This window comes from Motacilla alba, chromosome 1, assembly GCF_015832195.1.
Source record: "Motacilla alba alba isolate MOTALB_02 chromosome 1, Motacilla_alba_V1.0_pri, whole genome shotgun sequence".
Lineage (NCBI taxonomy): Eukaryota > Metazoa > Chordata > Aves > Passeriformes > Motacillidae > Motacilla > Motacilla alba.
The window spans coordinates 111539262-111555855 of NC_052016.1; the positions used below are offsets into that span (position 1 = coordinate 111539262).

Sequence of the window (16594 nt, forward strand, 5' to 3'; positions counted from 1 at the left end):
ACCTTTATAAAAGCAGAAGCATAATTCATTTGAAGGATCATCCTTTACATGCTGATTTTATGCAGCTTGTTCTTACTGGATGTGATTTACTAAATAAAAATTTGAGTGTTAGGTTAAAACAGAAATAAAGTCACTGCAACAGAAATGTTGTGTTATTTTGCTTTGTGTCAGTCACCAGAAGCAACAGAAAACAGTCTCTTCTCCACTCTCATGTTTTTTAGTTCAGTGGGTTTATGACAGGCCTTTATTTCTGTTGAGTTGGCTTTTTCTTAGTGCTTACACAGGAGCATCAATTTTAAAGGTCCATCTGGTTCCTTTAGTTGGTGTCCAGAATAGTTTAAGAGATTTAAAAAAAAACAGCACACAAATCTCCCCCCTTTCTGCTGTGTTCTCCCTGAGCCCTTGTCCTTCTAATTTTTTCATACTAGCCTCAAAGCAGATTTAAATAAAATTTACCATGTATTACATGGGTATAAGTTTTGAAAAAGGAAGTTTTAAAATTTTGAAATATTTCCGCATTAGGTGTCTGCCTTGCTGTTTTGAATGCCAAATTTGTCTGAAGTTGAGTCTTGGCCGGAATTTTAACCTAAAATGGATTAAGATTTTTTTCAAAATTAAATGAAACATGTTTTTTCTGTCTTCAACTAATCCACAACAGCTCTTCAGAGATGCTGCTGTTTCTTTCTGACTTCACTTGGCTGCAGGAGATCAGTTTTTTATAGCAAGTAGCAGATACACTCAGTTTATAGTCCAGTGAAATTCTTAATTATTAATAGAAAAGATATAAACCCTCTCAAAATTCCATCTCCCTTTGACCTCTTGTCTCAATCTCCAGGCTGCATGTGGAGCAGATGGTGTGCCATGTGTGGGGATATTCCTCAGAAGGCATTTGTAATTAACGTGGAGGTGATACGAGCATCAGTCCCTTCTGAAGAAGTGAAGAGTTCTGCAGTCTGGCAGTAGTGGGAAAGGCAGATTAAAGTCAGTAGGGAGGCAGAACAAGAGCTCTCTTCTTCAAGAAGAATAGGCAGGTCTAAGGCTGGGTTTAAGAGCAACTGAAGGGGACTGGAGGAAAGAGTTCTGGGCAAGTGTTGAGAGGAATTACAGAAATGGAAACCTGAGGAGCAGCCAAGGAGGAAGCCTGACCATCCCATACACAAAATGTTTTTTGAGATTTTTTTTAACTAAGTTTGATGCTTAGTTTAATTAATGGTAGCAGGAAGAAAAGTCTCATTTAAGGTGGAGTTAAGTAAGTTGGAGTTTAAATGTAGACATCTTGGTGTATGAACCTGCCTAGTGAGGTCCTGAGACGGGAAATCTGATGCAATAGCAATCAGTTCAATTAAAGCCCACAGTCATGCTGGAATATAATAATTTCCTTATTTTAAGACATTGCTGTAAAAGCAGTGTTAATGTCGTTCAGGTCACCTTGCACACCCAAAATGTAGGTGCAATGGCTTTGAAGTCTTTAACATTTAGCTGTGAGGAAGAGTAGATACTTTATCTTTCTTTCTTCCTTTCTCTTGGTCGTCTTTTGTCATCTAAAGAAAATCCATCTAGATTTGCTAATTTTACAAAACTTTAAGAAAAATTAGTAGTGTGGAGCAGGGGCCTAGGCATGATTAATAACTAAAAACCAAAAAAAGCCCCACAAAACCAAGAAACCAGTCCAAAAATGCTTGCAAGAATTGCCTGCAGATAAGGAAGAGAGACTGGAACGTGGCACATGAGACTGGAGCTGGACCCAAGGGACTGTAGATGAAACCAAAAGCAAAGAAGCTGAATTGACTGGAGTTGGTTGAATTAGAATATTCAAATATGGCATCTGCTGGATAAGCACCTGGCTGGCCAGATGGGCTTGAAATAGCATGAGGAGGCAGGTGTGGGTGGAGATTGCCTGTGAAAATTTGGGCACAAAACCCAAGCAGTTCTATTGGAATGTGATTGGTTGAATTGAAAAAGAATAGCGTGAGAAAATTCATAAATATTTTTCTTCCTCTGCTGTTGGGGAATACTGGGCATAATACAGTGCTTTCAGAGGGGATAGAAAGTTATTATGGGCTACTCTGTTTATTTCAAGAAGCAAAATCTGTGTATTCCTTTAAACCCTGTTTTGAAGAAGAATAAATTTTTTTAAAAAATTAAAAATTGAAGAGAGATCCTGATACTACAGAGTTGGACATTTGAAAGTTGAAGATGCAGAGTGCATACTGCTTTCTTAAGCTCAGTGCGGGTCATTTATGTATGGTGTTATCCCTTTCTGTGTTTTTTTCAGTGTGTACAGGTGGGACAGCACTGGTTAGATGAGCAGCTGCTCTGTATTTGTTTCTCTCCATTGCTTAGTGGATGCTTTGACCTTATTGAACGCACTCACTGAAACTTTGCCTAGGATTATTTATTTTCTCGTGGAGTTTTCTGTGGCACACTTACTGCAGGATCAAGTGGCTCTTAAAAATCATCTTTACAAGAGCTGTGTGTTAAGCGACAGGCCAATTATTATTTCTATTTGTCAGAGATGAGGCGTAGGGGAATGAACATCGAATGTGTTCATAAGTTTGGGCGCCCAATTTGTGGATCAAAGGACCTGTTTTTTCAGTGTATAGTACTGAGTAACGGCCTCAAGAAGAACTTAGGGTTGCAGTTGGGTCTAAAGTGATTCCTGAGGTGCTCATTGTGGGTCTGTTCAATGAAGTGAAAGTGGCTTGTCCAGCAGCACAGGAGCTGTGTAGTGGCAGTAGTGCATTTCAGCACCCTGGGGCCACGTTCAGTTGACTTTGTTTTCATCTCTTTCATTTTACTGCACGCTCTCTCCAGTGTTCCCAGCACACAGGGATGCAGCAGTAGCTCTTTTTCACTTCAAAAAAACTGTTTTATTGTAAAGGCAATCCAGTACTTTAAAAAGAATTAAAATATAGATATGGCCCTTTAAATTGACACATGATTTGTACATAGAGTGAACTGAGATGAGGACCACCCTGGCTTCTGATTGCAAGCTTCTTGAGCTTAATGTATTTCTCATCCACTCTCTATGTGAAAATCTATTGCTCAAGGGTGCCATTGCATTTCACTAGGAACATATGCATACATCTGATGACAGGATTTGGTCTGTGTAAAGGCATAGCTTGTTTTTATTAATGATATAATGAAAATTAAGCTCTCAGCTATTCAATCAGCTCACTCTGGCATAATAAATGTTTCAGCACAGAACTTGTGTTCCAGTAAAATATAGCAAATTCAGTGTGACATCCATTGGATACATGTATTACTCTGTTTTCAGCAATTTTTTTTCTGAGGCAAAATTACTTCTCTATATTTCCAAGATATTTCTCAAAATCTGGTTTTAATGCGATTTCTTGGAGAAGCTTATACTGTGAACTATACTGTAACAATGAGTTCTTTACAATTGTAAAGAAATTAAGTTTAAAAATATTACTTTATTATATATGATAGATCTGTCCATTGGAAAATGTTTTAATACTGTAGGTATTCTGTTAGAAGCCACCCAGTCTGATAATTTTAAGAGATTTTTTTTTTTCATTTTAAGCAGCTGTTTCCTCTCTGATTTGGATTTTAATCATGACTTGACTTAAGCTTTCATGTCTTATTTATGCTGCCAGGAGAGAACTTGAGCGCTAGTTTACTTAATTATTTGCTGTACAACAGCTGCTAATATTAAAAAGAGGGGGGAAAAAAACCAACAAAAAATGCCATCTCATCTTTAGGTCTGCTACGGACAAAAAAAGCAAAAGCAGGGAGGATGACTGTAGCTACCCTGTCTGCTTGGCACCGTCTTCCTCCTCCTCCTCCTCCTCCTCCTCTCTCTCTCTCACTTTCAGTTTTCAGTGTAATGAAGAGCAGGAGAACAATATTCTGTAATTAAGGATTCCATTAAGTTGAAGAAAAGAGCAAATGGAGTTGTTTGTTCTCCTAGCTGAAAAAATTTGTCTGGGGTGGGGGTTAGTGGTAGTAGTGTAGAAAGAGAGAGAGGTGGGTGGAGAGACTAAGTCAGGGCTGTTTGTTGAATATACTGTTAAGGACTGTTACCATCCTAATTAATCAAGTTAGAAATTACAGCTGTAGTCGGTTTCCCCCCAATTCTTGTTATCAATTTTCTTCTCTTTTGAGACAAAGCAAATATAAATTTTGTGTTCATTTGTCATTCGTTCTTTGACTTCAGCATCTCTGAAAATAACAATGTAGCACAAAAGACCAGTATTTACCTAGTTGTAATGTGGGTTGCCATGGTGTTTTGCAAATTATTGCAATTATGTTCACCATGCGAGTCGCCCTTGGTAACTGGCGAAAAAACTGATAATCCTGTTTTGAACAAAAGGTCAAATTGCTGAATAGAAAGTCTTGATTAACTAAAAGATGTACAAAGTGGAATTATTTCCTACCATTCAGAAATAGTTCTTGATCGGGTTTGGGGGAGGGGGTGAGTAAGTACATCTGATTACTGAAGTACAAAGCATTGAAAGGATGTTGTCTTGAGCCTTTCATGTAGTCTTAATGGTGGCTTTTTTGTCAAATTTACCCATTTGCGGCATTGAAAGAGGCAGCTGCATTTAAGCTTGAGAGATGGTGCTTTTTCAAGAGTTCAGTGCATGGAAAGTTCTCAGCAGTATCTGCAGTTTACTATTAGACCTTGGGCTATTAAAACTGATGTGCTGCATTTGAGCCCATAGCTCTTGGTGCTTGTAAAACCCTCTGACTGATGATCTAATAAAGTGCTCTTACCGGACAATCTCTGATCAGATACTTTAGGGGAGAAAAAAAAAAATAACCACAGCTCTGAAAAGGGGGGAGGTAGAAACACATGGCTGGACTGAAAAGTTTGCTTTTGTAATCTGTGGTGGAAATGTTAGTAAATAAGACTGTGTATTCAGTTTAAATATTTTAAAGGCTCAGTGTATTGTTCCAGAATTCATTTGTATTTACATTTACAGAAACAAAAATCAAGCAGAAAATTTTAGAAGTTTTTCATAATGACCAGTCTTCAGCAGTTAAATACAAGTATATAGAGGGAATGGTTTCCTGCCCTTTAGTTCTGTGAATTTCCTTTTGTCTTTCCTTTATCATTCTTTGGGGGATGCCAGGGGAAGGGAGGGAAGAGGTGAGGAGGATTAAGGAGTTTTCTTTTTTAATTATTTTTACTTCTTGTTTTTTTAAATAGCTACCTGGAAATTAATTCTTAAAACTTTGGAGAGCCTGTGTGAGAGCAGCATGAAAGCAAAGTAAACCTGAACAAGTTTGTGGGTTTACATTCTGCATCACCTAGCAACCCCCTGGCTCAGCCAGTTCTCTCGTCTGCCCCAGTCCTGTTTACAGACCATTCAGACTGCTCTTCGAAACCATGAAAGATATTCAGTTTCATTAGTGCCATTCTCAAGGAGAAAATAATTAAACTGAAATGAACAAACACTGCTTAGTGATGCTTTAAAGTTCTCTAGTTTAAGGTGACCAGACTCTTGAGACCCCTTTCTCTGCCATTACCTTTAACTCTTTTGAGCTCTTCTGAACTTACATACCCATGTATATATGTGTTACCACTTCCGAAGTGTTTGGAACTCTGTTAACTCCTTCAGCATTCAGAGATGTTCACAACCATACTGCAGAGATAAATGCTTCACATCAACAAGCTTTTTGTCACTTTACCAGCTTGATGTGTATACTGGAGCTGATGAACCTTACTGTAGGTGCCATGTATATGAGCAAAACCTTTGTGTTCTCTCTTACATCTGATGTCTTGCTGGAAGTTCTACGTGACAAATCTGGAAAATTCAAAGACCGTACAAAAATTTGAGGGGAGAAGGAAGATGACAGAATTGTGTAATGATTTGGGGCAGTGGAATGTTTTTAGCTTTCTAACCAAACTAGAGGCATAGTTTTTAAGAAATCTTTTGAGTTCTTACTGTTTGTATCTTGCTAGACTCCTTGACAAGCAATACATGGATGGGCTGTATGAGCTCTTTGTGCTTTGCTGATAGTTGACAGACAAAGCAAAATTCTTTCTGAAGCAAGGTACTGTACTTAGTTGTGACCTATTGTAGCCTAAGAATATGGCTTCCTTTGAGTTGTGTGAATAGGGAGAGTATTTCAGCAGAATGGACTTAAATATCCTTCTAGAGGTTTTCACTCTCGGTACAGAAATCCATAAGGCTTCTTTCACTGATCCTTTTCTCAATTTAGTTTTCCACGTGTAGTCATTTTAAGTATGTCTTCTCTCAGTTGCTTGCTCAAAGCCCATTTTAGCTGTTTTCAGTTTGTCTTAAGTGAAATAAAATTGTTGGTAATAGCCGGGTCTCATTGTGAGTGGTGTGTTAGCCTGAGAAGACTTTTTAATCTTTTGTGGCGTGTTTTGGTGCCTAGAACCTTACTTTAGTGAAGGTAAGAAGACCAGGGGTATTGGATTTGATGTGAAGTAAAGCAGAACATATTTGCTAATTTAGTTTGTAATGTACAACTGTTAAAGTTGGAATTTGTCCACTTGTGGTGCTATTACATGTGCTAAAATGAGGGCCACTGTTTGCATCAAATCTATCACAAGGGTTTGGAGTGCTCTATTATCCTTTCAGCAGGCTGATGATGGAGCCTGGGCTTTGCACAAATGAGATCAATAAGTTTCAAATAACTTTTATGAAATGACATGTGACTGTACATCTAAAGGTATCTTAAAAAAATCAATTTTTAATAACATGTAAAACTCTTACATTGACCTACAAGATATTTTTCACTTATGTCTTGTTTGATAGTTTTGTTTAAAACATTTTTGATGTTAGCTTGGGTGTTTCAGTTCTTGGGGGAGGGAGGAAGGCTAGGGTGCATTTCCTGCTTCTTCAGTTATCCTTGCTTTGATCACATACACACACCTCTAAGACTTTTAGTGGTAAAACTGGTATAATAGTGCTGAGAATAATACTGTCTTGAAAATAATGGAGTTTTCTTTTGATCTTAGATGGCTTCCTCCTTTTTAATTTTTTTTCCAGTTAAGGATTAGAATGCAATTCAAGTTCTGTTATTTTAAAATATTCAAAATTGCAAAATACTATTCTTGAAACTCTACAGACTTTCATTTTTGATGGCCTCTAAACAGGCATTTGATGTTCTGTGGCTGACTTTGCCTCACAACAGTGATGCATTGCTGGTTGGACTGTGAGATATGCAAGTTCTGAAGAAACTCCTAAAAAGTGTGCTATGGGACAGAATTTTGTTGTGGGTTAAATTCTCTCAAATCTGTGGCCGTTTTCCATAAAATCCAAAGGGGAGTATTTTGGATATTTTAGATCAGTGTACTTGGCAGCTTCACTTCCAAAGTGGCCACCTGGAATCTCCATCAGAGCTTCTACCATTCTAGTATCACCAGCTTTTTTAAGATAGAAGGACATTTTGTGTTCTGAGGATTTCAGGTAGTGTTTATGTCCTCATTCATGCTTTCTATAAGATAACAAGTCAGTGTAGCTACATTGCCTTCACCTGCAGTTTGTGTAGTTGCTTTGGAGCTTCTGGCTGGTCCTGTGAAGGTGTAGTTACCACTGATGCCAGGTGCCTTTGGGGTGGCAGTTTTCCAGTGGGAACTGAGTCAGCAGATGTGGGTGTCTCTGAGAGCAGGAGTATTTTGGAGTGGGTGTCCTTCTCTTTTGCCAGCACTGAGTGTTAAAGTGATCACTTGCCTTCCACTAGGAAGTTACAGGCTGATAGCATCCTTTAATGTGGGTCATGTGATAATAATACTGGATATATAACCAGTCTTCTCCAGGACCTGTGCTGCTTTCAAGTAATACACTTTCAAAAGCATATTTCCTCATTTCATCTTTCATTTAACAGACAGTTTTGTATTTTTCCTAAGAGATCATGTCTGTCTGTTCGTCACCCTGGATAATGTGGAATTCTGAGGAGGAGTGTGAACATCCAGGAGAAGAATTTCCTTTCTTTATATGAGTTTTTGTTATCCACTCCATCCCACAGCTGAATTCTGATCAGTTATATAGGCCAAAATTCAAGAAGCTCTGAAAATAAGGAAATGCTTAGAAAAGCAATTGAATTCGTGTCGTACCAACTTCCATTGAAGTGAGGCAGCATGAAATGGCGTGTGAAATGCTGTGGTCACTGTTTACATTTTCCCTGAATTGGATGATCGGGTAACATCAGACTAAAAATACTCTTACTGGGAAATGTAACCTGTTTTTTTCTGGATGAGAAGCTAGCTACAGTATTTTTTGTACAGAAAAAGAAAAGTTAATATGAAGTCAGTGGCCAGGAGTGAGTTGATAAAATAGGTCCTTCTCTTGTGATCTGAATAGTCACATACCATGCTGGATCTGTGATCAGGTTTCTTAATGCATTACAGTTAGCTTTATGTGTATAAATTTCAGGAACTAATTTCAGTTGTTGTTACTAGAATAGTTACTAAAACTATTTGCATTGGCAAGATGTGCAGAACACCTAACAAAATATCAGAGAACATAAAACCAGCATTCCCTGGGTAAGGGATTGAAGCTGTAGGGTAAATGTATAGAGAATTCATGCTAACTTAAGATGTTCCACTATTCTAAGCATATGCTGCAATATCTTTCAACTGCAAGAAGCTTGGCAGCATGTTTAACATGGTACCTATTCCACTTAAAAGGTAAAAGCTCCAGTCAGCTTTTACTATCATCAATAGTGGACTCTTGACCCAGTTCCTTTTATAAAACAATTTATTTGAAGAGTCTGTAAAATATCAAAGGAATTTGTTCTTCAGAGATGATTAAATGTTACAGTGGTATAAAGCCTTAAAATATTCTTGAAAATCATCTTTGTCTTATATACTCACATTGCAGTACAAATATTTCAACTTAGTTCTAAGACGTTTTTGACTTTGCAGTTTCAGTTATGCCTGACAGAATGACTTTGCACACGCTCTTTGCTGTGGAATTCTGTTACATTTTTAAATTCTCAGATGGAGTTCAGACATATCTCTTCTCTAGCAAGGGATCTCTTGAACATAACATTAGGGCTTTTGGTTGAGTATGATTTGATCTCCTTGTAGTAACATATTAAAGAAGTGGAGAGAGCTTCTCCATCAATTTTTTGTTGACATGAAAAGAAGACCGGAATGTCTGATATATCAATAACAATGTCTTTCCATATACTCCTCTGAGATCTCAATAGGTCCAAGATCTCTCATGGAGGAGGCTTTGCAAGTCCCCTGGATTTCCTTCACAGATAAATTGAGATCTTTCTTATGGTATCACAGACACATGTTTTCATTAGTGCTTGGTAACTGATTTGCTTAGAAAACATATCAAGCTTTGAAGGATCCTGAAAAAGTTGCTGACCCAGAATTCTGGATCAGTGATTGCTTTTAACTTCATTACTCCATTTTTTAGGGTTGGTTTGCATGATTCCTGTAAATAGTGTGCCTGTTTATTACCTATCAAGGAGATATTCCTTGATAGGAAAAATGCCAAAACAGATAAGATGTTCCTTTATAAGGCTTAATTCTGATGGTGGTCATTTTTCTATGGGAGGAAGGAAGAAGGGAAGCCTAATGGCTCATTTTCGTAATAGATTATGCTCTTCTGTGGCACCACATTCTTTGTTTCCCTCAACGTTTTTTTTCCTGACAAAATTATCTTAGAATTGTGCCTTTATGACGAATTTGCTTCGTGTTTTCTTTCCCGTGCTCAAAGAGCGGGGGGACCATGAGGTGAGCTTTTAAACATCATGAGGTGTCCCTTTCATATGTCCATCCAGTCTTGCATAAATTCAGATCATCTCATCTCCAGGTTGTTTCCATTAGTAGCTGCAGGTTCCAGAGGAGTGGCCGTGTCTGCTCAGGCTATGGGGGACACACAGACTTGACCAAGTCAGGTATCTTAGGGTGTCACCTGTGAGGAGCCCTCCTGATCAGTGTGCCACACTGACTCTGCTTTGATGGTCTCACAGGTCGGTTCCTCCACCCGTAAGATCATTCAAGCAGCTCCCTGATGTGTCTTTGTGCTTGCTCTGGAGGGACATTGAGGATGAAGCAGCCACGGGAAGTGCACAGAGCAGGCAGGCACCAGGGCTCTGCAGAAAGTCATTGTTCCTGCAGGAGAGAGGTGTGTGTCTCTGACTATACCAGTTCTGACCTCAGCAAGTCCTCCATCTGGAAAAGCCCTTTCAAAAGTTCAATGAGTCTGTGCCTTTCTTCTTGTGTCTAGCTGCAGTAGAATTGGTTTGCTTTATAGCAGTGCATCCTCTGAGGTTTTTATCAGGTGTATTTCCCCATGAAAAATGTGGGGTGTTGCTTGAGGTACCTAAACTATGCTGAAGTTTACTGAAGTGGTGGAATCACCATCCCTGGAAGTGTTCAAAAGGCGTGTGGATGTGGCAGCTGGGCTGCTGGGGTGATGGTTGGACTCTGAGCTTAGAGGTCTTTTCCAACACAAATGATTCTATGATTCACTTTACTAAGTGGGTAAAGTTTTCTGGTGGAGTCTTATTTCACTGCTTATGATGGCATTCCTGACCTGAAGGGATTTCTCCTTGGCAAGTAGGTGTCACTCGGGTCTGCTTTGTCTGGTGAAATTCCAGTGCATGACACTAGTTCTTACCCTGTCATTCAGACTTTCATGGCTGCTGGGTCTCACCAAGGTGGGGCAGATGCACTGGACTGTGGCAGTGTACTTACTAGAGTGTTTCTTTGTTCTGAACAGACAAGAAAGCAGATTAGAAATTGAAATTACTTCAAAGTATGCAGCAGAAAAACTTGCCTGACTTTACAGCAAGAGCTCATCTTTAAGTCAATATTCATATCACCTTTCACGTTGGAAGTGTAAAATCATGATGTAATTCTCAAAAGATGTAGTTACTGCTGACAGTGAAGCCATTGGCCAAAGAATATGCAAACAGAGGTTGTGCTTCTAGTTCCTGACATGTTGTCTACTGCTAGGAAAGCGTGTCTGTTCCCCCAAACACTCAGCTATTTACAGAAGACACAGACAGGGAGAACACACCACACATGTGCAACAAAATATTGCAATTGGAGCTGATAACTTTCAGGTCACTGAGTTAAGTCCTCTGTTGCCATGATGTTGCCTGATTTAGCTTTATAAAATCATCTGTCTTTTAATATTGCTTGGGGGGATCAATAGATTTGATAATGTATCCAGTAATGAGGTGGAACCTCATCCTTCCAGAGGATTTCAGGCCACTTCAGCCAGATTTGCCCTGTTAGGCAGTACAATCCATAAGAATGGATGTTGTCAGGAAAGCAGGTTTTGAAGCTTCTGGTCTTGGAATGAGTGGAAATAATATCCTTTTTTAAGAGTAGTATGAAAAGAAAGGCCAGTGTGAAGTGAAAGTGTCCTGATTAGCAGCTCACAATGGTACCCGAATAATAAAATCTTTATTGCATTGTGTCTCAAACTCAGCCTTCCAAAAACTGGTTTGCTGATCAGTGACAGGAGCAGCAGGCTTAACCTGACTGACCAGGACAGCATGTTCAGGCTGGCATCCTGTGCTTCCCTTCTGGTGGGTTTGATGGTGTAAGGGGATAACTTGAGCTCTGCAGTGCTGGAGACACGGGTTTGGGGTGTAATGTGCTCAGACATGCCAGCCCCCTGAGATTGGGCATCAGCCACCAAGATCCCAATTTCAAAAATCCATGTTAATATTCTCTTCGGTGGGGTGGAAGGCTGCAGAGAAGCATGCCTGGATGACGAGTAAATTCAACTCCAAAGTAACTGACACTGACTGCTGAATAACTTTCAGTGCTTGCAGCTTTCTGCTTTTTACCAGGGCATTTTTTTACTCCACATGAACTTTTAAAGTGTTGTAGTGCCTCAGCATCCAGACTGTCTGAAGGCAGGAACAGATGCAGAACTCAAGTGTCTTAGGGAAGCATATTGAGTCCTCTGCTGTAGCAGACCACCAAACTACATTGTCAAATGTAATTTGTAAAAATTATTAAGATAAAGCTCAGTAAATGCACATTGTTGACCCCTGCGACTTCTGTTTGAAAGGCTGTTGCAAAAAACACTTGCCTCTGTATTTTGGGGTAATATTTCTAATGCTTGTTGATCATTAGAATGGGAGAGACTAATTCTCAAGAACAGACTTACAAAGAAAAAATTACTTTTGACTTGCAAATTTCTCCCTATTAGCTACAGTTCATGGGCTTAATACTCTTCAGGGATTTTCTTTTATATTGTGCATGTATTTCAGGGGTTTTTTCACATACTTTTTTATATTTTAAAATGAACTGAGCATTTGTGGGCAGGATGTTTGGAAACGCTAGTTGCTTTTTTTTTTTTCCCTCTGTCAACTTTTATTTCATTTCCCACGGTGTTGCAGATACCAAGTAGAACAAAGCTGAAGGTTCCCTATTATGATTTTGTTTGATGTACTACAAATTAATTTACAGACTCGGTGATAGCTGCTGGGAAATGAAGGATTGGTTTTGTTTGGTCAGTGAAGATGACAGGCATGGATCAAATAAGGGTTAACAATAATGCACTTGAACAGATTGAATCAGAACATAATGCATGTATTGAATTTGATTGCAACATGCATGACCATGGAAAAGTTTTTTGTTTAAAAGAAATCAAGGCTATGGCTTAATTATCAAAGCAAAACAGGAGACATAAAGAGCTACATGTTTCTGATACTGCTTTTTTCAAAAATAGCTCCCTTCACACAGTTATCTACATGTTTAATTTCCATGCATAATAGCAACAGTTATTGTTGTCATTTGTTACGAGAGATTAACAGATAGCAAGTACAAACAAACGCAAATAAGGCCTGAATAGAGAGGTGACAAAGAAGAAAAGACCTCTTTACTATTAATTATAACTGGTGGGAAGTCTATACAAATGACATGAACTGTTTTCTGTATGAATTGAAGTGACATCCACTTTGTTCGTATCTACTCAACACATTTGGGCATTTTATTGTAGGCAATAACTTGAATCTTCATTTTTTGAATATAGTTTATTGAGAAATGGGCTGCTCAGTAAAACTTGTATGTTTTGATCATTATTTCTTAGTAGCTGAAAACAAGCATAGTAGTAAGCTGTTGAATTTAAGTGGTTGTTTTAATCCTAAGATATGGGGTTTTTTTAGTTAACTCAGGGGGTTTTCAGTCTTTTCTCACCTGTTTCTTGTGACCAGCAGAACCCCCCAGTGCTTTCTTCAACAGTGACTGCATTAGACTGAAACAATTGCATGAAGAAACTCGCTTCAAATTGTTCAGTGGTAGTTTGAGAGGACCTTCTATGCATTCTCTTGTAAGACAGTAGAAGCTATACCTTGTGAGTGGTGTAGTCCTTTGTTTCATAATTGTTAGCTAAAAAGGCCAATAGATGGCAGAAAACACAGTTACTTTTACCATACATTATTTTCATGGTTGTCTATTTTTGAGTGTTCTGTTCAGCTGAAGCTGGGATGCTGCTCCCACTCCAGGCTTTGTTTTTTCAGTTGCACTTGCATTCCCTAACAAAATACCTTACTATCTGGCAGTTTCCATTATTTGTTTTTTTAATATAACAAATTGCTTCAAAGTTCAGATTCAGTCATTTAATATGTTTTGAGTCATGAATGTTCTCCTTGTGCACACTGAATCTTTTCATAGTTACAGCTGAAAAAATTGTGCTCTTCAACAGGAGAGTTTTGGAATGGGTGAGGACACTCTCCACACCTCCCCCTGCCTGGCTGTGTTTTTAAAGGTGCTGTTTATGTCAGATTGCTGCCAGATGTTTCATAGGAGGTAGAGATGCCACAGAATAAACAAATTTCCACACAGAGCATGTCTTTTGTCTCTAAAAAATTAACTTAATGCAACATCTGTGAGAATCAATTATCCTTACAAAAATGTTTTTGATTTTTCTCTCACAGTGGCTCTAATGATATTCTTGGTACTCATGTAGGTGAGTGCCTGCAGATCTCAGTGCTATCCTTGAGTAGCTTTTTTTTGGTAGAAGGTTATTCCATGTCTGTTTAAACTGAGTTATTTAATCACTGTGAGACAACATAATGAGGAAATATTGTAAAGGAAATCTTAAGTTCATTTGCAAAACCAAAGCCAAGGCCTGTCTTTTTCACTTGAGGCTCATTTTAGTTGCTGACTTCAGAAGACACAGGTCAGGTGTCTGCTAGGTCAGGCCCTCAGTGAAGGTTTCTCACAGTGAGCCATGTGTTGGTGAAGTAGCTCAGTCTTGGTGAGCAGTGTCATATGTTGCTAATGTCAGTTCTGAAGTATTTGTCATAAATAACTTGTATGTGACAAAGAAAGTGGTACTAGGACTGCTAGGGCAACAGTTGTGCAAGAGAGCAAATCACAGGGTTTTGAATTGTTGACGTTTTCTCACTGTGCAATTTTAAATGTCATTATTTACATTGCTGATCTCCATAACAGTGAAGTTCACACTTAGATTCCCTGATCATACTGTTTCCAAAACCCCTTACTTTATTAAGAGGGTTTGAAACAGGGAGGATTTCCTCATCCCAAAATCTGTTAGGTGAATTCTTTTGGAGATGCATTTTCTTCCTCCATTTACTCTAAATGGATGATAGGGTAAGCTAATGGATAAGAATGGAAAAGCTTAAGCTGGATATCAGGCTTTAGATGTCTGAGTTGGGTGAAATGAATCTTAGTGCATATGTAAATACACTCTTTGCATTCCTGCACTGTGGCTTGAACACTCACTTCAGGGAGTGCTGCATGCATTGGTACTGCTGTGATGTTCTCTACACAGTTTTTCTGGTCTGCCCACATGGACATAAAAGCTCTGCTCTGCAAGGGCAGCAGGAAGTGTTTTGGTGGATTTGGCACCAAGTGGGATATTATTGAGTATGTGACATGGCTGTAGAAATGGTGAAAGAGGAGAAGTCTCTGGAATAAATGAAGCCATTTGGAAAGGATTTGAGGTTTCATCTTGATAAAGAAAAACTAAAACAGTCTTGGAGTACTTCTGAAATTATTATAGAATATATTTTTAAGTTGAAATCCAAGTGGAAATTAGGTAGAAGTTGTTGCCAGAGCGTAACATTGGAACAGCTTCAAAGAGCTAGTGAGAATGGAGGCAGGCAATGTTTTGAGTTGTCCTCTGATTCATAACATTTCTGTCAAAGTACTAGGGATCCAGGTATGGTTGGATTTAACTTCTGTGCAGGAGCAACCAAAAATTTGGAAACAGGCAAAAATAACCAGTCACTATTCCCAGCAGAGACATCTCCAGCCAATAGTCTGAAATAATGCAGTTTGATAAGGCTGAGCTGCTCAGCGTGCTAAAAGCAGGAGCTGCTTGAGAAGAGTTGCAGGAAGACTTAAGTTGACTTCTCAGTTAACAACAAAAGCTTAAATGCTCTGCCAAGTAAGGTGAAGTGAGGAAATGCTAAAAACCCAATCTTAATTTTGTGTCCAGTATATGTAATGACCTAGTAGGGAAGAATAAAATTATAATTCTTGAAAAATAAAAAATATCTTTCTGGATGTGACTACTCAATCCCCAAATGCTTGATAGTGTGCTCTAGGCAGGCAGAAATTGAGGAGAGAAAGGAGCAGAGAACAAGATGGTAAATACCATTTTGTTCCTGTAAAAGTTCATGTTCATCAGTATCTGGAATACGGTGTGCAGTACTGGTTTCGTCTCCCTCTCCACTTGTTCCATTTTCCACCACTCCCTCATTTCCAAAAAGACCTGGGAGAGATTCAGAGAAGGGCAACCAAGATTTGGAGTGGTTTCCAGGCAAGGAACAACTAAGTAAATTAGGACTGTGGTTTGGAAAAGACTTTGATTGAAGGTGATGTGATGGAGGTCTGTAAAATCATGAGTGGCACAAAGAAGGTGAATGCAGAATGATTATTCCTAGTCTCTCCTGATGCAAGAACAAGAAAGCGTTAAAAGAGAAGCTGCGTGCATGTGTGTGTGTTTTCAAGAAAAATAAATGGCTTTTTCATATAGTTTATAGTTGTTCTGCTGGATGTTGCAGATGCTAAAAGTTTACATGGGTTTGAAAAGCACTTGAAGTTCATTGGGCTCATTAATGCATTAATTCAGTCACCACTGAATGCAGAGGCAGTGATTCGGGTAGTCCTTGACCTATTTCTAAAAGCTGGGAAAATCTTTGGAAGAGTTTTACCATGTCCTTTGTCTTCTGCCATTCCTTAAGTATCTTCTATTGGTGGCTCTTAGGGATGATGTTTGGCATTGTTTATAGCCTATGGTTGAACCTGGCACAAAAAGTTCATCCTTACCAGTTCTGGATTCATTCCTTCTTGCATACTCTTAAGAGAAGCTTTTTGCATTGTCTCCCTGAGCTGACATAGAGCAAATTGGCTCAGATTTTATTTCATTTTAACTCGGCAAATGTTAGATTTTCCTAAGTAAATCAGTTTATGTTGAAGTCTTGGAAGGTTTCTGAAAAAAGAAACCTCAAAAACTTAAAAAAGAAGAAAGGAAAACTTCTGACTGCCAGCAGAAAACAGAAAACTGTTTCTCCCCTCTAAAGCTCAAGCAAAGAAAGGGCATTTTACTTAAATATTCAGTTTATTAGAAGTCTTGCTGAATGGTCTACACAGCTGCATAAAATACTCCTGTTGTATGTTAGTGTTGTTGTGAGTGGAGAAGAG

The 16594-nt window shown here is 38.7% G+C and overlaps 1 protein-coding gene across 1 annotated transcript in view; it reads left to right on the forward strand.

Moving 5' to 3' along the window:
* POLA1 (DNA polymerase alpha 1, catalytic subunit) overlaps positions 1-16594 on the forward strand; it is a 189114-nt gene that overhangs the window by 109492 nt on the left and 63028 nt on the right.